We start from the raw sequence: 26,268 nt of genomic DNA, 5'->3' as shown, positions 1-26,268 counted from the left end.
TAGTTTACTGGTAACGAATGCGGTCTAGGGTAACCTTCAACTACTTGTACATCTGGCGTCACTCTATCGTAGCTACCTGGCATTGTTGCATGTAAGCAAATTAATCGGCTTCTCCGTGTTTTCCGCAATTGAGTAACAGCCAGATGATGGATTCGTTCATGCGACAAAAAATAACAAAATTGGCAGTGATGTTAACTGTGTAGTCAAGCGATTAGCATAAGATACACTCTCCTCTTCCGCCCCACCACTAACTTCGTAATTAAACTAATGAAGTTCATTATCTCGAGTCTCCATTGCGAGGCCAACAGTACAGAAACAAAGAGACAGTGAGACACGCATAGTTCGTATATTTTTCTGCAACGAAGCAAATAATCCGGGTGCGTTGTGACCCTTATAACGTTAACGACGCATCCCGAGTCCCGGTTTCTTTTTTACGCTCGCAATATCCTCCGAGTCATGGCCCCCATGTACATTCAGTTATGTCACACATACTCGCAAACGACGAAGCAGACGTTCCCCGGACCAACCACTCTTGAGTAACAACTTAAAAAGAAACCATTGTCTCTTATTATCCCAAGGTCATTGATTTAAGACGCAATTACCAACACAGAAGGAAGGGTGGGGGAGGATTAATCCTTAACTGCCTCCCATTAGACGGCGGTTTCCGGACCATCTGCGGACTGATTGCTGCTGTCCAATGTATACGCGCCAGATGCAAGCTGTCCCATACTTGAACGGCACGGAACTCTTTATTTCGCAATGCCATGAACGAGACCATGTATACGCACGCTCTTGTTCACAGCTCGCCCATCGTATCGATCGTGCATCACCGCACGCGATCTGGTCGCTGCCAGTTCGAAACTGTCTTCGGCTTCGTGGAGAGTCGTTGCATTAACGACGACGGGTATACTACGACAAATAGTGTCCCCCCCCCCCCCCCACTGCTCTTTTACTGCTTGCTGGTACACTACTATTCGTGCATGCTGCTGCGCGCTGTGGTGCGTCACACTCCTCCGTGTGATTTCGGGCCTAGACTACGATATGCGTGTGTATCGCTGCTAGCTAGGCTGGTGCTCGTGCGGGAGGCGTCTATCAGAGAAGTTGCCGGGGACGGCAACCCATAAGGGATTGGAACCGGACTCACGGCGTCTTTGTGCGCATGGCGCTCGTGCAACTCGGTCGCATGCGCTGCAATCTTCCCGTGGATGAAACGCGTCCTTTCGGCGTCTTCTGTTGCACAGACCTCTTGTATGTTCCCAAAGTTGTGCACACAGTTCTGGAAAAAAAACAACAGAAACTGTCCCACTAGACGTTGACGCTGTATACGATCAAGTGCGTGTGCCGTTAAACGCTCTTTAAGTGCTTGAACACGGATCCGGATTCTAAAATTTGTCGGTCGCTTCAAGCGGAGCTTATGGGAGTTCGGGAGACTTTGCTGCCGCAGCCGGGAAAGTAATAGTTCACGTGACAAATACAATTTCAGTGGTTTCAGGCGCGTCCACTTTAAAAAGCGACACTGATATCAACTCCCCATTTTTTTGTTTTACTGTTGACTGTGTTGAGCACAAGAAGTTCACTTAATAAAACGAGGCCTTGATCTGAAAGGTTCAGCTAAAGAAATTTCGAATTCTTACCACCGTATGCACGAGGTAAGCGAGGCATACTGATTCGACGAATTAACTTCATTAAGCGCTCTCGAAATGGTAGGGATAAGTTTGACCCCACATACACATTGGCCAAGGGTTGTCACCCTTTGGCGGCTTACTCGACTCGCTGAACGGCCCACATTTGGTGCTTCAGCTCCGAGCCGAGTAACTTCCAGCGCGTGCGCAGACTTTCACTGCTTGAGGGTGCATAACTGTTATGATATAATATGCGTGGACACTCCAAGGTATATTCGCAAGAGCTTAGAAGTATAAGTTATCCCTATTTAAAAAGTTAGCTAATATACTTGAGCGTCAGTATAACCAAACAACCTTCAAGAAGCGCAGTATGATATATGCGGCCTTCTGCATGCAAACAGTGCCTGGGCCAAAGTGTTAAGACCTTTATTCCTCACAGTGGCCATATATACGAGTATGTACACATTTACCACCCGTTCATTATTATTCGTACGCTTTGTTACCCTGTACTCAGATATATTACTCGTACACGGGCGGGTGTTCTACAGCATATGCGAATCGTGACCACCGATAAGCATGGCAAGCTTAGAATCACGCCAGAAAACATTATCTAAGGAGGCGCAGAAGAATAGCAGGATAAGTCATCGCGAAGGCAAAATGGGCTACGAGTCCGTGTACGATGCATTGTTTACAGTGTTTTGTTCTCTCTGAAAGGATCTCGTCTCGTTTATTCTATTCGGTATGGCTACTGAAATACTTCACTTGAAACTTGAAATACAAACCAGGCTTGAGCCGCTGTTGGACAACACCGCTCCCAGGAAATGGTTGAAGCCGCGGTGAGCTTCGAACTCCTGCACTGAGCGAAGGAATCCTGAGCACCGAGCTCCGGGGAGAAAAACGAGGGGGAAACCCGCAGGGAAGGTGCAGTGGCATGGTTACCCAGATTGCGCCGTCAACAATGAGTGAGCTCCAGCAGGACCCTCTGTATATGAGGGGGAGGAGAAGTGGGAGTGAGTGGGAAGAAAGGTTGAACGGAAAGAGGAGGGAAAGATGAGATGGAAAGGACTGAATGGATACTCATGAAGGAATACTACTAACAATGGCAAGCGCGAAAGAAGGGAAACAATAAAAAGAGGGAGAGATACGATCCCGGACGAGCTAGAGAGACTGTCTCGCACGCAGGGCCCTTGCCGTCGAAGTGAGCGGGCGCCGGAGTTAGCAACTCTGGAGTCGACGCACGTTCCAGCCGCTTACACTTGAGTGGTTTACACGCTCAATATCGACACTGCAGGCCTCGGCGGAGTTGTTCTCTTCGTGGCCGACACCCAGACCAAGCTTGCCCGGCGGCGACGCGATTACCTTTGTTTTCTTTTCCTCCTTTCGTTGTTTATTTCTCCTTTGTTTTTCATGCGATACACTGCGACGCAAAACGCGTACGGATTGGAGTGCACAGTGCGGTGCTGGTCTTGAATGTAGAGCACCACTCCGCGCGAGCTGCGCTTTTTCGAGAAGTTGATGCAGTTCAGGCGATAGATAAGCGGGGCGAGGTGCATTGACGTAAATCGTCAATCAGTTCGGAGGTATCTCACAAGGTTGTGGAAGGGTTTGAAACAAGGTATTGACAAACACCCTTTCGTAGCCCAATACACAAGAAAGTCAGCGAGAATTTCGCAAAAAGAAAGCTACTTAGTTGCCGAAGAAAATATTGTTGGTCCTGGTGTGAAACCAGAACCAAGAAACTGTCAGAGCAATTTTTCTGCATATATGTAGAACGATTGCCCCTAAAAAGCATTGCTTCCTGGTTAGATCTCCGGACCAAGAAAAATATTTCGGCAGCTAAGAAACTTTATTTCTGAGAAATCCGGATTTCCTTGTGGCTTCAGGCTACGTTAGGGTGCTTGTGAATTACTCGTTCTTGGCGGAAAATGAATTCCGCGGTCGAGTTTGCAGAACCACGCAATGAAAATATATAGGAACTCGCATCCACTCATAACTGCATGTAGCAGGCTATACCAATCATAGGTTTCTGAAAATTCTGCGAAAGTAATGCTCCGATCAACACGCCAATAATGTATGTAGACAGGGGCCATTGCGCATGCTGCTGAAACTGTTTTAGGCCCAAGAAGTGATGCGAAAATCTCGTTCGATGAACTCCTCTCAAAGTAGCGCAGACGCGCGGTAATTTAATTTACCGTATACCTCATCCACTTCATACAAGAAGACTGCTTGCGATGCATGTAAACATTTTCATAAATGTCGCATATCGCTAGAGAAATAGAAGTGAGACGATGGTACTGCCAGGGCCAGCTGCCCAACGCCGATATGACACTAGCTTGTTGCCCCGAAATCCATTGCATGGCCGAGATGACTGACACTGAGTTTTGTGGACAAGAATCATGGCGAGACTACACTGAGCCTCTTTCTACGCATCGAACACTGCTGTTTTGTTTCTTTTCTGCCCGCTTAACCAGCGCAGCAGCGCTTTGCCAGCTCAGGCTCATGATATCGCGAGGGTGGATTTGCATTGCACTAGCTGTACTCAATACTCCCGAATCGGAGGTGATTGCACGTAGAGATCAAAGGGGGAGAAGCTGAGCGGGAGAGGTCGGGAGCTGGGGGTAGGGGGGGGGGGGCAGACATAAATGAAGAGAGATGTCTGGCTGGGCGTTCTCGATCACAAATGTGGCAGGCTTACGCTCTGATGCTATAGTTTGCGACTGGCAGCATTGTTATGACTCTCCCTTCGCACGTCTCTCACGCGCATATTCCCCAAAAACTGCCCTTTCCCCTATTCCTCTAATCGTGGCAAAAAAGGGAGGGGGGAGGAGGGGGAAGGGCCACGCATACTAGAATCCTAAGAAGGAAAAGCAACGAAGACAGAACGCGGCAGTCCCACCTCTCTACAGAGCCACCCACCGCCTTTCGCTCATCTCTTGTATACGCGCGCTGCGTATCGTTCAGTTGTTGTGATGCATCTCACGTATGAAAACTCAACGACCAAGACTGCGCCTCGCAGTGCCCGCTATCCACGTAATTTAGCTTGTAGCTCAGAACAAGTGATGCTTCGGCTGTCTCCCCATTCTTTTACATCTCGCGCATTGAATGGGCGCGCGTTTTGAAGCTTTGAATAGATATGAGCATACTTCAAGGGAACCGCACTTTTTTTGTTCGCCTCGTTGTTATAAACTGGCCGGCGTGACGGCGATTGAGCGTGGCGTATCGTGCCTGCATGTCTTCTTTACTCACGTTGCTTCATCGAAAGCAATAGAGTCGTCTTACCCCCTTTAAGGCAAGCCGCGCCTATGCACGGGCAATAACGACTGCCGGTCGTGAAACAAAAGCTAAACGGCTATTGTGTGAGTCAGTTTTTTTTCTTCACGTTAGAAAGTACGTGGAGAAACAGCAAGGTACTCGCCGCCAGTGCACGTACCACGTTTTCGTTATCCTGTGTACTCTAGGCCTCCGCGATCCAAACCAAATGCGTTTTCTACGGATAATGTACGGTTCCCAAAGCAGTATATATGTGATCGCCCAGAACTGCAAAGACTTCCGCGTTTCTTGACGTCCTTGTCAAGGTGGAGAGCAAGAAATGAGCCGGCACCTAAAAACAATGTCGCAGCGGCTCCTCTATTTTCCGTGTAATTAATGGCCCGGGTCGATTATTAAAAAAATACTTGAACGTCTCGCGTAGTACGCAGATCAAACGATAAAAACGGAAAAGAGAAAGGTAAATGATAATTCCGGGCTTTAACGTTCTAAAACCACGACAAAATTGATGCATGCCCTAATGGCGTGCCCTGGAAGTTTTGACCACCTGGTGTTTAACGTGCTGCGACATGGCACAGAGTACGCGAGCCTTCAGCAGTTCGTCTCCATCGAAATGCGACCACTGCGGTGAACGTGAGAAAGATTAATGAGGGCTAATGACTAGAGAAGATTATGAAAGATTGACCACAACAAGACATTGGCTGCGATTAGGTGCTAGTGAAACTACTGACAAAGGCGTGAAGATATACTTCAGCCAGAAAGTGATGTGTTTAGCAGTCCACACCGTATTAGTGAATGTGAACTTGAAGTCTTCTGCACTCTTATTCATGAATAAATAAAAAAATGGTCATGTGGTCAGAATTGATTCAAAACTTTTCACTTCAGTGTATTATTTTTTTTATCTCGCCAGGTTTTTTTTCGGTTGTTCAGAGCCCATACTTTAAATGTTAAATCGCGCACTTATGTGAGTACACGTTTTTTCTCTGGTTTCATGTGTGTCTCCGTGTCAGAACGAGTCTTTTGGGCCTTCTGAGTGTTCGTCTCGACCACGCCTCGTAGATTTCACGATTACAGTAACTAAACGACAGCGACAATGAATGCTTCGGCAGCGGCATGGATGATACTTTTCAGTGAGCATTGGGCAATTGCAGATTTTGCAGTAAAGGGACTGAAGGGGTGGGGGGGTTTGGGGGTGGAGGCATGTCTGGCGATGCACTATAAAGCTGGTTCTTACACTAAATACCAGTCCTAAGGCTAAGTGTATGTCGCAAGGACCTTTCTGGTAGATTAAAGTCTGCCGCATTTTTTGTCCCAATGGCCATCATCACTTTCGTGCGCTATACTACCATAACACAGGAAACACGCGTACAAGCGAGCGCGTATTGCGGTGATTAGAGGGCGTGCCGAAAAAGAGATACACTGCGTGGGTTTGTACGCCCTTACCACGATTACAGAGGAGGGCGAATGATGCCTAGAGTAGCGGGACAATGTCGCATGATATACATCTATGGATCGGGTTGAGGGGGCTCCTACGCCAGATTGGGAAATTCCATTCGTCTTTGGAAGTCAGTTGCAGACGGCGATACGGCTACCTCGTTAGATAGTGCAGGTTTCCAGGCGTCTAGGACGTTGGGCCGTAAAATGTGTGCGCGACTTGGACGGCGCACGCGGCGGGTTTTACGACGAAGAAAACAGTGCTGTGCCAGCTATAAGCTGGCGATGGAGCGACGTTCATGATGAGGGCATTTCTATACTACACACACACACACGGAAAAGCTATGCTAAAACTGTGAGCTTATCGAGTGTCGCAAAAGCCAGAAAATCATTACAATTGTATCTTTTGCTCGCGATTCGTTGGATATATTTCGTAGCTTTCGATCTTGCACAACTATCGTATCGCCGATTGGCTCATATGGGCGGAAATGTATCGTTCTTCGACATGCAAGCGCAGAGAAGAGTTTCTCATCGAGACATTTTATTCAACGCCACGACCCATCAGCAATCACCAATTTGGCCTGCGTATTCGTCTGAACCGAAAAAGAAAGAAAAAAAAACAACGTCGTGAAATTGTTGTGAGTTGATATCGACGATTAACTAAGCGCGGAGAGCTCTGTATATAAAACGAAGTGATATGTTAAAGATAGAGCTCAATATATGAGGACGGCTCACTTTCGTCACTTCCATATAACGCCGATTTCTTTATTTACCTCTCTTGTGAGGAACAGTAACCGTTGGAAGTGGAAATGTGGCAGCTAGGCGAGGCTCATAGGAGGCTTCAGAAATTTTTTTTTTCCTGACTCCATGCTCATCCTTCATTTGCGAGACTGCAAAGTTCTCAGTAAGTACCACAAAACCGCCACTGACTCTGAAAAAAAGTTGCGCTCGGATATCAGCGCTACGAGTTCACGAAGACAGTCTCTTCACAAAAGGCGGCTTGCCGAAGTTCTCGAAGTGTTGCGAAACCATGTGAAGAGTTGAATTGAGATGTGCGCGTTGCAATCACAAGTTTCGCTTGCATGAAGTTCGTACACCCTTTATTTTTTTTTCACAGTTAACCGCTCAACCTATATGTTTCTATATATTATTTTTCATACCTTCAACATGTCTTCTCCTTTTTCCATTCTGTAGTTTTCCCATTCTGCCCGCGAAGTCTTCCGAAGCTGAATTCCCCGCAAATAGCATAGTTGTGCGGTGAAGTATAAAACTCTCTTTCGCGCTAACTTCGAATTCGCACCTCAGAGTTTAGATGGTTTATATTAATATTCGTGGTGTAGTATGAGTCAAAGAGAGCTTAGTGTGCATTCCACAGGAAGCCTCATTTTGTAACCTTGTGTGTGTTTTTTCTTTACTTTATCCACAGCGTTCACATGGTGACTTTTGCGTCCATGTTTTCCCGCCAAGTTTCTTTCATCGTGAATCCGTACAAACTATATTTGAACAATCGGTCGCGCCCTTTTTACTTCTTGGGCGTAGTTACATTAGACATATAAGCGAATATTTTCATGTCAACCAGCTTAATTTTCGTTCTGTGTGAACGTTTCTTTTTTTTAATTTAGCTATCATGGTGAATTTCACAGCAATACTTACGAGCCCTGAGAAGGTGATGTTATTAACTGTTGTGTTTACTGGCATTAAAAAGCACAGCTCAATTAAGTCTAATGTGAGAGAGATGCGAACTCGAAAAAAAGAAAAAAAGCACAATTTCCCACACCAAGAAATGCACATACGGATTTTCTCGGTTGTTCACGTTGGTCGTGTAATAAAGACAGCTCCAAATTCGCCTTAAAAAATGAACGTCCTATTTCTTTTATTGTGAGGATAAATTAAAAAAAAAGACCTAGTAAAGCTTACGCTACATGCCTCAGTACGTTGGTTCACAGCAAAGCTGGTTGGCATGCCTAGCTGGCCCTGCCTTGGCTAGGCTTTTACTGTCTCACCCATATCTCTTCCGCTCCTCGCTATACTGGTTGGTTGGTTGGTTGGTTCCTCAACAACTTGGCGCAACCCACCTAGGGGGATAGGCCATGAATGGGACTGTGCCTTGCTTTTTAAATTAATTCACTTCTTAAAAGGAAGGGTTGAATTTATTAGGTAATGTAGGTAATAAATTAAAGGTGTTCGATTTCTGCATTAGACATAGCTCTCCTTGTTTTGTTTTTTGTCTTCTTTTTGAGTGTATGTGTCCTTATCACTTTTTCTTGGTCTATTTGTGTGTTTTTTGTCTTCCTATGTTTTTCACACGTTCTTCCCCTTCTTTCTGTTTCTATTTCTCTTTCTTCCTACATCTTTCTATGTGAGGCACACGCACACCTCAACCATAACAGCTGTGCTGTAAAAAAACTCCTATTGCACTTATGTGCTTCAGAAAGTGGGAGGATCTCCCTAGTCACTCCATTGGTTCTCTACAGGTCATTACGAAAACACACGGGTGGCGAACACACTCTGGAGGCCCCATGTTTTAGTTTTTCTTCTTAATCATCTGTACCGAGTGCTGGGTTGGTGAATTAGCACGTGTCTTCGCACGATGATAATTTTTTTATTTAGAAGACATGATATAACAGCCCTTCTTTCAGTTCGTGATTGCTTTGTGCAGAACACTGAACGGAAACTAAACGATAACTCACTTGATACTTTGTTCGTAACGATGAAAAAGTATTGCTTAACAGAGCCAATAGCTTCGTACACGTAAATAGGACGTGACTACAGTACGCGAATTGCGCATACTGTCTACTTGTCCCGCGGGGAGCGACGCACGTTAGCGCTAAGCTGGATTCCATAACAAGGCGTGGTCCAGTGTATCTCTAAGTACGATGAACAAATCGTGAGCTGTACCAGAGCACATCGAGTGGCATAGGTGTACATGCACTGCATTCGACGCGTCCAGACGACCATCTTCGGGCCACACTACATGCATAATTACTAAAGAAAACTTGCAGTCACTCTATCACCATAGTTAGCATTGCCCGTCTTGCCGGTTATTTTAGGCAGCAAATGGGGAAGGTTTCAAACCTACGTACCTGTCGAGAAAGGGCTCCTTAGGTGTCACCACATTGCCTTTTAGACTGTTGTGAACATGGATGACCACCACAAATGCACTACTAAAGCACCAATGTCAGCCTTCCATACTTACCTCTCTCATCTGGATAGGGCTGTAGTACAAGGTCTTCAGAATGGGCTTCGGGGGACCTGCCCCCAAATGCGAATGAACAGGCAGCAAGCGCTCACATGTGCTTTCATAAAACCATCATGCGTGCACTGCACTCTGTAAGATCCATACCGTACGTGCCATCTAATTCTGTGTGTTCGTAGGATGTCATATGCGGGAATACAGATTTTCATCACAGGACCCAATGACGAAGACGTTACGGACAAAGACCTATGTGAAGGTGATTTAAGGTGTCTTTGATCACGTGGGTCAAGTGTAGTGCAACTAGGTTTTAAACTCTTTGTCTGATCAGGCTAGAGTGCACTCAAGAAACCTGTACGGGTCTCAAAACGTCTGTTGCATTTTTTTTTCAACTTGACTTGATGAGTATCTCGATATCACGCTACCTGATCACTCTAGCATTCATCGAACTCACGACTACAGAAAAAATGAAGAGCTTGTAGCGATAGGCGTTGCGTCTCCATCATTTGGTTATTATCACGTTGCGCTGGACAGCCCATGAGTGTACAGCTCACGATCGACCACAGCCGTATGTGGCGAGCAGAGCCAGTCGAAGATTGCACGTCGTGCTAACAGCCCTGCTTGTACGGCGGTAGACGTGCAAGCGAACTTCGTGAAGCCAACGAGCCGCGTCGAAACGGCTGGGCGCAGACTCTACGCTAATTTTCCTGCGCTCCATCTTGTGCGCATGAATACGCGCGTGTGTGCGTAGATGCATATGCTATATACGCCTGCCTGCTTTGCTTGCGTTTGTGCGCACTTCAGCGCTTGCGTGTGTAACCTATACGCGTAATGCTTATGCGTACATGCTCGCGTCCTTGTTAGCAGCTTATCTCTTCTGGTTTACTCGAGCGTGTCCCGTGCGTGTTCTCGGATCACGTTACACAACGCTGGTTTGTTCACTTTTATTCACTCGCTGCCTTTATTTCTGGATATTTCGCGAGCTTCTCGTTTCGACCAAGGTTTCCACCCTTTGCTGCCGCTATCAATTCATACGTTTTTTTTTTCGATATCCGTGAGGTAATTTGTAGGTTTGATCACTTTACAAAAAGCAGCTGCTCGAGGATCCAGTAGGCCACCATGGCATGATGATCTCTTATGGACAAAAAGCGCGTCGCCACCGGCTGATTGTTGGTACAAGCGAAGCCGAATTGTTAAGCGCGTCGCATTGAGTCCAAAGCGTGCGCTGTATAGTTGTGCGAGGACAATTGTGCGTAAAGCTGCAGTTCTTTCACATCGAACGGTTGGGGCTGCGCTAAAGACCTGAAGGTCGTCGGCCGGATTCAGGGTATATTTTTAAACGTTAGGAAAAGTGCGCGGAGGAGCTTTGTTCCTATATTTTGAGAACGCGTGCATTGGGAGACAATAAACAAGAAATCTTTCTTGCTGCTTCTCAAAAAACTTTCGATAACTGCGCCCAGTATACCATAGTCCGTGACGGAGAGACAAAAAAAATAAGAGGGGGCTCTGGTCGAAGGCAGACGCGGATACTAAACTAACTTAACTTATCCCAAGCGGGCACAACTAGATAAACAGAACCCAACACGATACACCTTTCACAAGGTGCACCGTGATTTTCTCACGACTCCCTTAGTTTCTGTTGTTGTCCAGCTCGGCTAACTGTCCAGGCCGACTAAGAGCCTCTGTTCTGCAAGGCGTGCTTACGCTCGAATAGCAAAAAATAAAACCACGATGAAAGTTAAATAGCGTGAACTGAATAGCAGTCTCCAACTGTCGTGACACTGTCTTGCGGACGTGCGAAATCTACACAGTCTGGCTGGGCGTGTAGTCTTTATTAACGCAGTCCGTTCTGCAAACAAGCGGCACGAAGAATTCCTTCTTCACCTGAGTGTCGAGTGGATGCTAACGACGCGAAAATTGAGATTCATCCACCGCCCTAATCTGTCTGCACGTGAGCGAAAACGGGACGATTCATTTGTGCGCCCTGGCCGGAGACACCCCGGTATGCAAGCGTGCATCTCAGTGGCACCACCCACTCCTCCCTGCAATTACGACACACCGCCGCCACCATGCACGCATGCAGTGTCTGTCGGTCGACACGAACTAATGCTGACCGCAGACTGGCTATGGGACCAAGCTTTGCGGAATCATGGCCCGAAGGCAGGGTAGTTGGCACTCGGTGGCCGTCTGCAGTGTCTGGTATTATACGTACATTGCCGTTCATGACCTACGCGACGGGGTCAGGTTGGTCTCACCGAATGGGCGTCGAACTAGCTAGGGAAGTATTATTAGTTTCGGATATCTGTGCCACCATATCGAGGTTCTCGCTTTCTCGTCCCCAACTAGAGCAAAGGCAATTTTTTTCCATAGCGTTTTCGCGCTATTTGTAGGAGCTTTTGCTGGTGCATGTGGAGCTCTGTTTATTCCTAGAGGGCAGTGACAGAGATATCGGAGAGGTCTATCTGACTAGTGTTAAATTTGCTGCTATTTATGTGGGCTAAACAAAAAAAAAAAACACCGGGCCTACGCCGAAGGTGCAGCACAGTCGCCGCGAAAGCTAGCAGAGAGGCCTTTCAGAGCCTTTTCTAATCACTCATTGGATAACTGCTGCAATCCACTTGCTGGGTGCTCACTACGGCAATATTAATCATAATTTCTGGGTAGTAGGCCTGCATTCGCTATGCTATCCTTCGTCATTTTTTCTGAGAAACGTGGTATCCGCTACGCACATGCTCAAAAGTTTGTACATATTTTTATGCAGTGGCTGACGACGATGAAGAATCATGCAGGTCGTGGGTATGCGTCACAGGTAATAGGTGATCAAGAACAAGTTTTCAAATGGGTTGGAGCATTGGACGACCCAGTCGTTGCGCCATTCGCTTTGTGTGACGCCTGGCTGTTCATTTCAAGTTCTAAAACGCTTCAATACTAATTTTTTTCCCGACGTCAAGCACATCTAAGGCCAGTTTAGAAACGATTTCCAAGCCCTGGCGTGGCTCAGTGGCGAAATACTTACCTGGCACGCAGCTGGCTCAGGTTCTAATCCCATTGTGTCATTGGTGTTTTTTATTCATTGACTGAGTTCTAAGCACTGACATGCTCTGACAAGCACTGACAAGCACTGACATGCATGACTGGCATGCATGGTAGAATACTGGGCAGGCACGCAGCGGACCCGGGTGTCATCTTGTTTTTTATTTAGTTTTCTTTTCGTTCGATGCTGGTTATGGACACCGGCGGCAGCGGACAGCTACGGCACCACGCATACACCCGTGTTCTGATCTCATAGGAGCCTTTGCTGCAGAATAGGAACTAGGAAGAACGGATGAGAGAGATTTTGTGTTCCTTTAGGTACTGGTAAAATGTTCAATGTCCCCTGAAGAAGCTTTTTTTTTCCTCCGGCAGCTTGAGGGCCCTGCCTTCATTTTATTAGACTGCGCACCCAAGAGACAAACTGAGAGAAGTGAAGGAAGATGAAAAAAAGAGATCTGCTGAACATTTTTTTCTCAGTTCAGCATTCACCTTGCCTAAAGATTTTATAGTTCAAACCACAGCTTCAATAGTGTCTTTAACTGAAAGTCAAAGTGACCATGACTTCATAGTCAGTGCAGTTATCACAATGGCTGTCTTTAAGAGAACGCAGTATCCACTCGACTAAGGAACCCGAGCCACCATTGTCACTATGCAGTTGTTCTCCCTATTAAAAATGATAAAATATATTCAAAAGACAATAAAAAGTGATGTTGGCGCATCAACAGTAATGCGTTTCGTGCATGTTCAATGGTCGCGTGATCAATTCATGTGAGGCCTATGCGACACCTATATGATTGTGACATAAACATGAATGACTTGCTTCAAGAGAAGCTATAATCGAGCAATAAGCATAAGAGAAGGCATGGGCTAGATGAATATTAGTGTGTACGCACATGGACTGTGCCTGGCCTATCGTGTGTACTTGAATGTTTTTTTATCATTCAATAACGACGCCGTTGTTACTCTATATTGCTGCTCCAACAGCTCGGGCATGCGTTCTTAAGTGAATGGAGACCTTCCAACCAAATCTCTTTATAAATTAATTTCGCGAGATACAGGTAACATTACTGAATTATTTTTCACTAGTGGGACTTGTCTGGTGTGGACTACCATGTATCACAACCCACATCAATTGGATATGAGAAGAAAACACTGCAGCTTCACTTCTGTCTACACAAACGCAACGCACACGCGCGCCAAGCTAACGAAGACACAGTTCACGTGTTGTGAGACGCGGCATAGACGCAGCATGTTCGCCAGTAACTGATGGCCCAGCTTCGCCTAATTAGCGGTGATAACGGTATACGTTGCCACGAAGCTGCACGTTTCGTATACTGTTGCCAGTGTGGCGCATAACAGCGAACATTCATCTCGCGCTACGCTTAAGCTGTGCAAACAATCCCGCAAGCTGCGAAACCATCGCAGGCACGTGACACCAACGCCTAATGTAGCTTTCCCGCACGACACGGCTCACACCTCGCGCTGAGTGCGGAAACCGTTTATAGCTAACGGTTCGGCACTTCTACGTCGGCAGGGAACGTGTGACGTGCGCTCGAGGCGTAGCGTGTTGTGAACTCGAGAAACCGTGCACGCACGTGTGAGCGATGCGCCTGTTTGTCGGGCACTGAGAGCCACAGGCACAGCGCGGAAGCTTAAACCACCCGCTCGAGGCATTGCATATTTTAAAAGCGAACGTTTCTTTGTCTCACTTTTGCGGTGGGTGTCACCGCTAGCCCGCATGACACTTTACCTATTCTGAATACGTAAACGCTTTGCCACGTTCACTAAGACATGCTGTGTTCACATAAATTGTCGCCACGGAGTGTACACGGCGAATGTTTCGTTTCTATTGATATAAACTGGGCACGAACAGTTAATGCCAGAGCTTTGTGTTTCACAATCTTTTGTTTTTTCCGCAAGCTTTCTCGGGCCTGTAACTACGCCACAGCAAAAAGCACTCACTTCGTTAATTGCAGATATGGTACTCAATCTGGTATGGTGTATGATGAGGGCTAGAGAATTCGTCTTTATGTCAAATGGATACCCGTTATTGGACCCATCGTATATGCTGTGTTCAATGAAACGATGACCGCAATGTTTACAAGCATTCACAGTTTCCTCTCTTTCTCCGTGAGTAGAGTGCCACTGCCACCGCCTCCCTCGTCTCTCTCTCTCCCTCATTGTAGAATTCACTGTAATTCCAAGTATATCAGCGCACTTTCCGTGTATATTGTGAAGGAAATCTTGCATGCGTATACATATGTATTTCAACCACAACAAGTTTGAAACCAGTTTCAAAACCATGGCCACGTGTCTCACATAAGTGTAAGCGTCTAACGCATACAGACGCGGAACATTTGTGGCGAAACATACGGCCCGCCCTTTGTAACGGCCAAAAAGTATCGGCGAGCGAGTTTATATACCGATTCTCAAAAGGCTGCGCATGCTGGAGATGCTGTTTAAACAGCGCTGACTCTTCACGGCCTAGTGAGTGTCGCGCTATGAAGTCTACAGAAGGGCACATCAAGAAACACCTCTGTAGAATGCAAGCTCGAGGAAGGAGCGTGTGATGAGCGAATCTTGATGTGTTCGGCAACTGTGTAGTAAACACCAGCTCACGTGCGTTAAATAGAAAAATTAAGGAAACCCAGTTCACGGTGTAGTGCTTTTGCTTTATAACTTCGGCGTAATTATCCGTGGTTTTCCTGGGTGCTCGAACAGTCTTTTCTTTCGCCACACAGAGGAAATACACGTAAAAAAATCTATTATGGGCTGCTTATATTATGGGTTCTTATCTGTTTGCGTCGTTTACAAGTTCTCGGAGCTAAATTTCCGGAAAGTTTGTAGTGTGACACGCAATGACTATTATGTGATAGTAGCTATGTATATATTCATGCTAATCTCCAGATGTGATTGCCAACTCTGCATACATATAATAGCGCTGCTTTCTCTTCGAGTAGCAAGTCGCAGGATGCACTTGCGCCTCAATATTGGTCTGCTCTGTGCCAAATATTTCGTTCCTTTGGGCAGTATTAACAGCGAAGCTCTTCCAGTATTGCGTAAAATGTCGTGGTTCGAAACTATCATCGTCGTGAGCCGGAACGTGCTCTCTCGACTCCTTCATCTAGTTATTCAATCTCAGAACAAGCGTGCACCCATATTTCCGGGATATAGCACGCAGGGTGGTAAGAATAAAAGAACTGAACTAATAAACGACGCTGAAACAGGACCCCTGTACGGCCTTGATCTCATTTCACGTGTAACAACGGAAGCTGCAAACAGGCCAGTGTGAATGCAGTTGTGAGACATGTCGCTGGGGCTGTGGAAACGTATCAGTTGCCTATTAGCACGTCTAGAGGCACGTGATTCGTAATTACAAATCACTAAACAGGGCATGTGGCTGACGTTTCGACAACTAGACTTGTCAAAGCAACAAGGGTTGTTGCCTTGACCTCTGTGTTTTCTTGAACCTCCATCTGTCTTTTAACGCACTTGAGTCATGGTAGGTGAGGAACATGTGCTCCGAAAACGGCAGCGAAAAAAGGGTTGGAATCGTAAGTGCAGTCACTGAAAACGAAGACGTTGATTACTTGTCACATATCAATACAAACGCTTCCAATTTTTCACCATCATAACTGCCTGCAGCTACCTCTGAGAAGAATACGTAAACCTATTATTGACAGAACGTCAGTGTTTTCTCCTGGTTGCCGGTCCAGGCATATCAGTCCATGATGAGGCGCCCTCAAGATTTTCCAAGCATGAAAGGCAAATCTGGAACACTTCTCTTTTCCTAGAATCGAGACGTCTTTCTCTCATTATTTGGGCAATGCACGCTTCTAGGAAAACTAAAAATAAGGCAATTGGGGAAGCGTCAAAAAAAATTCCGATGTTTCGTGTTTGTTCATGTTAGAGCAATCATATACTACCAAGCCATGAATCAACTGTCTCGCCATTGACGATAAAAAAATCATATAGGAAGTTGTATTGTGTGAATGAAAATGAGTGAGGAGGGCAGACAGTTTTTCGTAGCAATGTTTATTTCAAACAAAAAACAGTTGAGTGGAGGGGGGCTCACTCGAAGCGGCGGCACTGCCAGCGTCGGTCTGTCAGCGCCATGTTCGTATGAAAAGCGCAAGCTTATTCGCTTTCATCTGTTCGTAAGCTGTGTCCTACATTAGCGCTGTACCATGCACATTCGAGTCTACATGCCCAGAGAATGCTGAATGGGCTATTAATACGATTATCGGGCGTCTTCTCCCTTGTTTTCTCGTTTCCATCGTGCGCGGCTAATGACACGCCGAGAAGAGAAACCCTTTGGTTTCCCTCGCTCTCCTTCAGTCGTGGTGTGTCCCGGGTTACCCCGGCACGCGGGCGCGGATAGGATCGTCGCGTGCAGCTCGAATTATGTGTGCGAGGTGGAAGAGAGAACGAGAACCATCATTAGGGGCCCATTTAATTACTCGGTGCCAGCAAGACCCGTATTGAAGCCGCCGCGTATGGGACCTCTCTGGTCACCGGCAGAAGTGGTTCGATTTGAATGGGTGTCGCGTGCCGCCGGCCGCCGCCGAATAATGTAGACGCGGGGTTTGAAAAGAAGCGGGTGAAGGTTTGGGACCCGCTTTCTCGTGGAAGGCCAAGCAACCGAATAGCGCGTCTGTTGTGTGCGCAAGGAGTTGGTCGTTTGTTGGTCGTTTGTTGTTTTGTCGCAAAGAGTTGATTAGATGCAGTGGCTCTTGCAGAGAGAGATTATGGAAAGGCAGGGAGGTTCTTCACCAGCCAAGCTGGGCACTGCTTGCACCCTTGCACTAAGAAAAGAGAAACACACACGTGCTTGATAAACACAACAAGTACACGCGGTCGCCTCGTGTCGCTGCTGAAATACGCCCCACACATACGCACATACGCACAAGCACACACGTGGTCTATGCGCTCACACGTTCACACTCTCATTCGATCACACACTCACTCACACAGGAACACTCACGCGCACTCGCATACACACACGCATGCACATATTTTATTGGCAGATCAACTCTTGAGAGAAGGGCTTCAAGGAACGTTAGCGAGAGGCAATTTCCCCGCGCGTCAAGTCAGTGATTTGCTCGAGCATGAATGCTTTTGGGAGTGTGCTTGATTTTGTCTAATTCAGGTGTCACAATGGCATTGCAACGGGCGCAAACAACAGCGACATTTTCAGCGTCTGCCTCGAGAACGTCTGTTCAGTACACTGTCCTCGGGTGCGCAAGTGCCTCTGTCATGTAGTATCACGCTACTCTAAGCATGCAAGTACGGTAAATAAGCGTTCCTATTACCAGCTCCGGCTCCACTACTAGTCTTCTTCTGAGACTCTGATGGCCCCGATTCGGACCACGCTACCCAAAGTGACAACAACGGTACTACAACTGGGATGCAGGGACGTTTCGCGACAGTGGTGCCAGCGGCGGGATGCCCCAATTCCTAAGTTGCAACACTCTGCGCGGTGCTGCCTTACAGAATGCCGCTGGGTCATAATGACAAAACCGCTACCATGAGGAATTGAGGAATAAAAAGAGGGGGAAAGACCGGAGGTAGGTCGGTTTGAGACAAGCGAGACGCATAAGAAAAGAAAAACGAGGAATGCGTGAAGCCGTCCAGAAAATGTCTCTAAGAAAGGGGTGGTTCGGGAAACGAACTCGACGGCGAAGCAGCCAACGCGGCCACGCCACGTCACCTCGCTGTTCTACCCTACCCCCCCCCCTCTCTCCTGCTATGCTTAAAAAAGAAGAAAAACAACTCTCTCACACATAAGTGTCTTTAAGAAAAAATATTGTCTATGACGGCTACAATCGTACTGCGACGCTAGACGATCAGTCCAATAGCCACGACGTCTCGAATGAAGCGCTTCACCAGCTCAGGGCACTCGGCAATAAAGAAAAACAGAGGGGGGAGGGGGATACTTTTTTTTTGCAGAAATATATGCTCTTTATTTTTTCCCGCTTCCTGGTGCAGCGTATAGTAGCTTGCCGACGACGCTGCTATAGCTGATGGCCAGAAAATTAAGCGACATTCTTGTCCTCGCGCACCGAGAGCACTCAACGACGAGCTGCTCCACTTTCCCGTTTTTCTTCCCGCTCTCCACCTTCGTTTTCTCCACGTTGTGCACGCTTCACAGCCACTCTTCAAGCTACTTCAGTTTATCTTATTGGCCCCGCCACGGTAGTCTAGTGGCTAAGGTACTCGGCTGCTGACCCGCGGGATGAGGGATCTGATCCCGGCTGATGCGTTTTCGATGGAGGCGAAAATACTGTAAGCCCGTGTGGTCAGATTTGAAAGCTCGTTAAAGAAACCTATAAGGTGGTCAAAATTTCTGCAGTCCTCTACTACGGCGGCTCTCATGATCACGTGGCGTTTTTGAGACGTTTAACCACACATACCAATCAAATCAAATTCGAACGGACGCACATGTACTTGTATATTGCACATGTGTTCATCGTCAACAAGATCTACAAACATTGACGAACGACAAAGAGTGGAAGAGAGAAGGATTCAAGGCGCGGGAAAATGAAATAAGCCAGAAGAATAAAAGAGGAATAAAATAAAGAACAGCAAGAGGAATGCGACCCATTCGTATGAAGAAGGAAAAATAAACTTGCTTAGCTCGTTTGCATAGTACGTCGCTTAACCAGCCGTATCACGCTAATCACGCAGAAGGCATGCGGCCCGGTTTTTCCTGCTGCTTCTGCTGCTATATGCAGCGCCGATAAATACCTCAAATTTACGTCTGCGGCCCAAGCGGTCATTACCGGGCTACACGAGAAGATAAGAGGACGTTTGTGTCTCAATCTTCTACTCCCCCTCCCGCCACGCTTCTTTTTGTTGTCCACGTTAGTGACCAAGGTATTCGCGAATTGAGCGTTCGTTTAAATTGCAGGCAAGTTGCCTTCTTCTTCTCGAACGTTCCGTTTGAAGTAAAAAAGGAAAGGTTTGCGGACAGAATCGCTGACGCCATCGCGTGCAGGTGATGAGACTGCACGCCCTATAACACTTAAAATGCGTGCGACATGGAGGGGTCAATAAAAGGGGCTGCTCTGTTCATCAAGGCGATGAGGAAAACTGAAAAAAAAAAAACGTTTTTTTTTGTTAATGAGATAAAACCGGCTACCATTATAGGCGCTTTTGTGAACAGCGATATGTGCAAACGTTTTTTTCTAGTAGTATTTATGCACACAGACTGTGATGAGTAAACAAACAAATAGATGACCTGACCATTATGATAATGCCTAATGCAAATTAATAGCGCAGCTGTTTAGATTTTCTGATTTTCTGCTAGATATAGTAAGACAATCTGAGAGGGACATGTATGCAACTGTATGTATGTAAAGTTCTGTACCATGCTGTGAGTAGTGTCACTGGCGTAGACAATTTTGTTCAGAATATTTCACATAAACCTCCGCAAACGGCACGCATGCAGTGCGACTTCTTTGCTAAACGTGAGACCAGAAAAGGCAGTGCATGGGCGCGTACAACAGCCGCCGCAGAAGGGCCTCCGTTCATGTAGTGCTTTATTTCCATGTATGGTATCAGCGGAAGCCCTCACCGCGTAACTGAGTGAGGACGCCACCGGCGGCTGCATGATGGCGCACACTATTGTATTACCACGGGGACGCGCAGAGCCCGTCGTCTCGCCACAGTCGTTCCCTCCTTCACTGCGCTCCACGTTCGCCCTCTTTCTTCCTCGTTCCCTTTGCCGGTTACGACAACGCCGAAGTCACTCAATGCAGGAAATGGCGTCTAAGAGTCGCGCTCTAAAAAAAACGGATGCATTGTCCGAGTGGATGCAGGCAACGCCAACTGTGTTAGAAATTATGGCTCTTCGCAGTTGCAACTATGTAACATTCGTTACATGTTTCCACAGATGCTGCCGCCGCTCAAGCGCTGCACTAACCACCACTCTGTGCTCTGCAGGCGTCACAAACTAAGCTAAACTCCGACAGCATCGTTACGACAAGCGACACCAGCCGCAGTGCACCTGCTAGAGCTGCATGCGATGAGCTCCGACCGAGGAGCCACTGCGAGAAACGTAGGAAGAAAAAAGAGAGAGATAAATAGAGAGGAAATATAGGGAGGTTAACTGGGCTTGGCTTGGTTGGCTACCCTACACTTGGGGTGGGGGAATGGGGGAATAATAAAAAGGAAAGAGATATTAAAGAAGAGGAGTAAGAAAGAGAAGGATGAATAGTCAGCTTGAGACACAGCACGGTCTCAAACTGTTCTTTCAAAAGCGCTCGTGAAGTCTGGTGGTCCTTAAGAAGTACTAGAGGGCTTTCGTGGCTTTAGCGTATGCAAAACCATCGGACGGTCTCAGGATCTTCTTTTCTGTAAGCGGCTTCCATAATACGTCGTTCAGACTGGAATGCTGGGCAGTGGCATAGAGTGGGCTCAAACATCTCCTTACAGGCGCAGATGTTGCATGCCGAACTGCTCGCCATTCCAAAGAAACGAGAATACGCATTCGTACACGCCACGCCCAGCCTCGTGCGACACAGCGCATCGTGGGAGCCCGGATTTCAAACGAAGTTGCCAGTTTGGGTCGATCAAATACAGGCGAACGTTGGAGAAACCCGTCGTATTTCATTGTAGGAGAGTTATACGGTGAGCAAGCGATTGTAGTCGCCTTGCAGCGTCTTTTCTCAAGTGATATGAGCGCACGCAGGGCTTGGTCATAAGCCAATCAAGCAGCTTCATCCGCGCGGTCATTGCCGACTATTCCGCAATGACTCGGCAACCAATGAAATGCAATATCGTGATGTTCCTCGAGTGCTTCTTGGTATACGTGCCTTATCTGATGTACTGATTGTTCGTGTATCCCGTGCTGCATAACGAACCGTAGTGTCTGTAAGGCTGACCTCGAGTCGCAAGAGATGGCCCATTGATTAGGTTGGTGCTGAAGAACGTACTTAATTGCACCTTGCAGTGCTGCGAGCTCTGCTGCTGTCTACGTCATAGTGAGAGAAAACTTCTATTGAAGCAACGCATTACCAGATGGAACAATCATTGCTCATGTAGAGCTGTTGGAATGAGTGGAGCCATCGGTGTAAACATGTATGCGGTCAAAGTAACTTTCGTCCAACAGACGCTAAGTCAGTTGCTTCAGAGCTAGCGGTGACATGCATGCCATGTTAACGATTGCAGGAACCGATAAGCACATGTCAGGTTGACGGAGACTCCATAAAGCAGCTGCTGGACGCATCGCAAGTTTTAATCCAGGCAGTAATATGTCCTGATGTTTCGTCAGAATACCGCAGAATGAAGAATGAGGCCTCCGAGCTGTCAAACGCCCTAAATGATGTGACGGAAGCCGTAATAATTGCCGAATGTACGCTCTCAGCATCTCTACAATGATACGCGTTGTGACCAGCTGTTCTTGTGCGATAACAATAGTTGCCACTGTCGATGAGCACCTTGGAAGGCCAAGACATGCCTGAAGTGTTTGGGCTTGTACGCTCTATAGTGCACGGATGTTAGTCTTGCACGTGTTGGACAGGGCAGGAAGGCCGTACCGGAGAAGTCTGAGAAATAGGGCTGTATAAAGCTGCAGCATGGAGTACACGGAAGGGCACCTTGTTTTTCCAGCCACGAACTTGAAAACATTCACAATGCCAATGGGCTTTTCAGGTATGCGACATGTGGGCTCCAGGTTAGGTCACGATCTAAGATGACACCTAAGAGCCTATGACTGCTCTTATATATATTGATCTGCCATCGATGCGCGATGGGTACAAAGATATCGGTTTACGTGTAAACGCGACAGCTGCGCTTTTTTCTTTGGCGATAGATAGACCTTGCTGGAGGAAAAGAGTGAGATTAGACGCCAGTGGCTCATGTTATCAAGACTCCGCGTTCACTTTCTATCGTCCTCATACGCTCTGCCGCTTACGACGAAGGTGACGCTGCTCAACGGAAGAACGGGCGTCTGAGAGCTGTGCTCTAAAATAAATATAAGATTACAGGACTGCTTCAATTTTCACAGGCTGCGTAGTGACCCGGCTTCTGTATCAATGCGCGTTAAAGATCTTCATTTGATCGAAAATATCTGGAGGCCTCCACAAAGGCATCTCTGTAGCCTAAGTAGCTTTGCGACGTTAAAGCTCACAAACGAATCGACGAACCGTTATACATTACGCGCACGCACGTGCACACGCACGCGGGCACGCCGAGACAAAGTGGTCGTGACATACACACACGAGCACACGCACAAACATATGCATGTAAAACGAACGTCTGCCTGTATAATTTTGTGTGGTTCACAGCGTAAAAAAATTGGGGTTTGTATCTTACCGGTGCCGGTTTATATGTGTGACACGTGGTCGTTTTGACAGATATGTTATAGATGGCGTGTGAACACTGGCTGGGAATCGTTGTCCTTGAATGGAAAGCTCTGTTTACTAGAAATGTTGTCGGCGGATTTTCACGAGAAACGATATTTCGTTGAGTGAGCTGGCGTAGAGAAGACACTTCTTGCGGGAACTCACAAGTGGTGCTCGGCATAGTAAGCCATCAGAAATTGGGCTGTAGTGAAGCTCTTGCAAGAAAAAAAAAAACACGTGGAGGGAGCACGCTTCGTGATTGGTGAATGCGAAAGACGTGTAGAACAAGTGCTTTTGTGGGAGAGCTGTGATCCATTAGGTGCGGGGCACTTCAGTGGGCCAGGCTGTGATATGCTGTCGTCTTAGCTGGACGTTTTGCCACATAAATGCTATGTGTAGCGAAACCACAGATATGTTGTAGCTAATTGACAATTCGGCCGCGCCAAAAAGCTTTCTTCGTCTTGTTCTTCAAGCGCCTTGATGCAGGCATACCTACTGTAGTATATTAGGCGGGGCTAGTAGCGAAGGGAAGTTTTCCTTCTCTAGTTCTTCGAGCACCTTGATAAAGATATAAAGCGAAGACGTCATACCCTGGCTCTAGAAATACTTCTTCCGGCTCTCTCCCTTGCTCGCGGAGACTCTTCCGACATTTGGAGTTCTTAGACAGCATCTTATGTTGTTCCTATTATTACTACGAGAAATTATGCGTTGTATTTTCAGCCTTTTAAGAGGTAAAGAGTAGCGATCTCCTTGTTTCCACACATCATATAAAAAGAAAGGGATAAAAAGAGAGACCTATACGCTAGCCGCTTAAAGCTTAAGAAACAGCGAACCTGGTCAATCTTAGGGGTTTAACGTGACCTTCGCGGCTGATGCTAGGCCTTTCCTTGGAGTAAACAAAGTACAGTCGAACCACAGTCTGTCACAAACCATGCAAAAGCGTCCGAACTGAAGCGCCAGAACTGCAAAGCTGCAGCTGTGGCACCTCTGGTATATAGGAGCGCGGTCATTTTGTCGTCCCTACTAGACTCGCGTGGCGGGCAAACTCGATGCGGTGACTGGGCGGACGGCGTCCGTCGGTGGCCGATAAGCAACTAGCTCCGCGGGGGATTCTGTGGGGAACAGCCGAACTTTTACTTGGAGCTTTAAAGGTTTCACTCTTGAAAAGATAGCCCAACAGCACCGATTACACATAGGCTTCCTACTTTTTCTTTCTATCTATCTTTGACTCACTTCCATTCTCTTTCAGTAGTGACATTTCCTTCTTCGCCATATCTCATTGACATATTTCATCGCTTATTGAGCCCACGACAGTAGAAGTAGACCTTTATTTTGTCTGAGTGCACCAACTCTCACTTCGTATCCTAATATTTGGTCTCGGTGTCAGCTACATTCTCTTTTATTCAGCGCAGACAGTCGAAAACACGTTCTGTATAACCTACACGACTTTTCCCTTCTTTCAGACTCCATTTTTCTCTGCTCCCTTTCGGCATATATTCACTGGAGTGTATACAATTTTATTTCGCCATTATAACGCACGGAGTGAGAAATTATCCGGGCGTCACGCCTTTTCCTGGCGCCAACAAAGCGAGCGAGGGGCGAGAACCGCGTATATTCCCTGGAACGAAATTTTCCTAATTCTCCCCATCACGTCTCCGAAAAGAATTTGCGGCATACTTATGGACTTAAACAATGAATTCGGCACTTTATTGTGTTGATACGTCGCCGCTTACTCCGTAACTCACAGGCCATTTTCAAAATTTCTTTACTTGTCATAAAACAACAAAAGTAATTTCATCGACCGGCGACGGAAAGTACTCAGATGAAAGAAACAAAACAATAAAACGAAGTGACAAGAACGAGATAAATATTCAAACGATTAGGAAAAGACCATGAAACAAAGAAAGGAAGGAACACATGGGAGATGGGGGGGGGGGGATTGTTTAAAATGAAATAAAGTGAGAAAGAAAACAGTAAATGACCAAGAAAGCGATTCATTTCTCGAGCAAAACAAATCCCCAACGCTGTCGGAGAAATTCCATTAGAGCGGGTGCTTCCCCTGTTTCCCGGTTCATGTCTCAATCATCGAGAGTGAAGTATATTCCGTGGCATCGGCCCGAGAGAAGAGAACGGTCTTTGGATCGTGCTTCCTTTTTTTACGACCGCAACCTCCGTCAGCGCTCGTCGACGATTTGGTGCCGTCTGCACGAAGCGCTGCGAGCCGGAACGGTCCGCAGCCGCTCGAAAGACATGCCGCCCTTGTTCTGATGCCACTCGTTCCTCGATACGAAGGACATTTTCCGAGCCTTTCTTCGTCACTTTACACCCTCCCTTCCCCCTCCCCTTTTTTGTACGTGTGTTTGGGTGAAAGACAAAGAAACCGAAATAGATCTCGGAATTTCGAGCTAGGGGTGTGACTGAAGTAGTATGAAGCATACGTTGCCTTTTGGGAAGTGGCAGGCGTGTCTACCGCCTCCGTGATCAGTGATTGTTTTATTATTTTTGCACTACTCGTTTACGCGAAGGGGAGTAAGAGCAAGCAAGCAGCCGAAGGCGAAAAACACAACCAGGCGTGAGCGCTTTGTATATTTCGCTGCCTGTATACAGTGGAGGTAAAACGAACACCGCCTGTACGTCGTACAAGTGATGTTAGCATAGACGTCTTTCTACACGCGTCATCAGGAAATGAGTAGAAATTCCACTTGTGTTCGCCTCCGTCTATGAGGTCGTTTGTATACTTATGGTTTCCGGTTGATCGCAGACGTTCTACGGAAACACCTGTCATATTTAGGATCTTCCGACAACAGCTACGAGTGTGGAGCACACAAACAACTCTCCAGAATGCATTTTCCGCGGCCACCACGTACGCAAAAGGAGGAGCTCTTGCTGCTTGTATCAGTATTATTACATATACCCCGGGCCATTCAGATACAAAAAAAGAAGAGAATGCAGAGGGCCTTGCTCATTTCCTTCTTTTATTTTTTGGATATGGAGGCGATGGATAATTATGCCTGTCGGAGCAAAATAAATTTACAGCATATCCACACAGTGAATGATGATCAGTGGTGTGACGCGCTGGAGAATTTCATCGCTAAACCGGGAACCATCCGCGAATATTGCTCACTACATCATTAAAGAAGTGGCAAGCGCTGCATATATTATACAAGAAGTTTTATTATACGTAGGTGGTAGCAATATACGTCACTTCTGTTCCCCCTTCATGATAACGGTTTTATTGTCGTTGAAGTGGTGGATCGGTGGTGGGTTATAGTGGGATGTTCACAAGGACGAGGTAGTAGGCAGTTTGCAATGGTCTAAAGGCGGTCACGTGCAAACAAGTGATGGACACAGTGGGACAATGTCTGGTTCTTTA

The sequence above is a fragment of the Rhipicephalus microplus genome, chromosome 2 (genome assembly GCF_043290135.1).
Source record: "Rhipicephalus microplus isolate Deutch F79 chromosome 2, USDA_Rmic, whole genome shotgun sequence".
NCBI lineage: Eukaryota > Metazoa > Arthropoda > Arachnida > Ixodida > Ixodidae > Rhipicephalus > Rhipicephalus microplus.
This window is presented reverse-complemented; position numbering follows the sequence as displayed.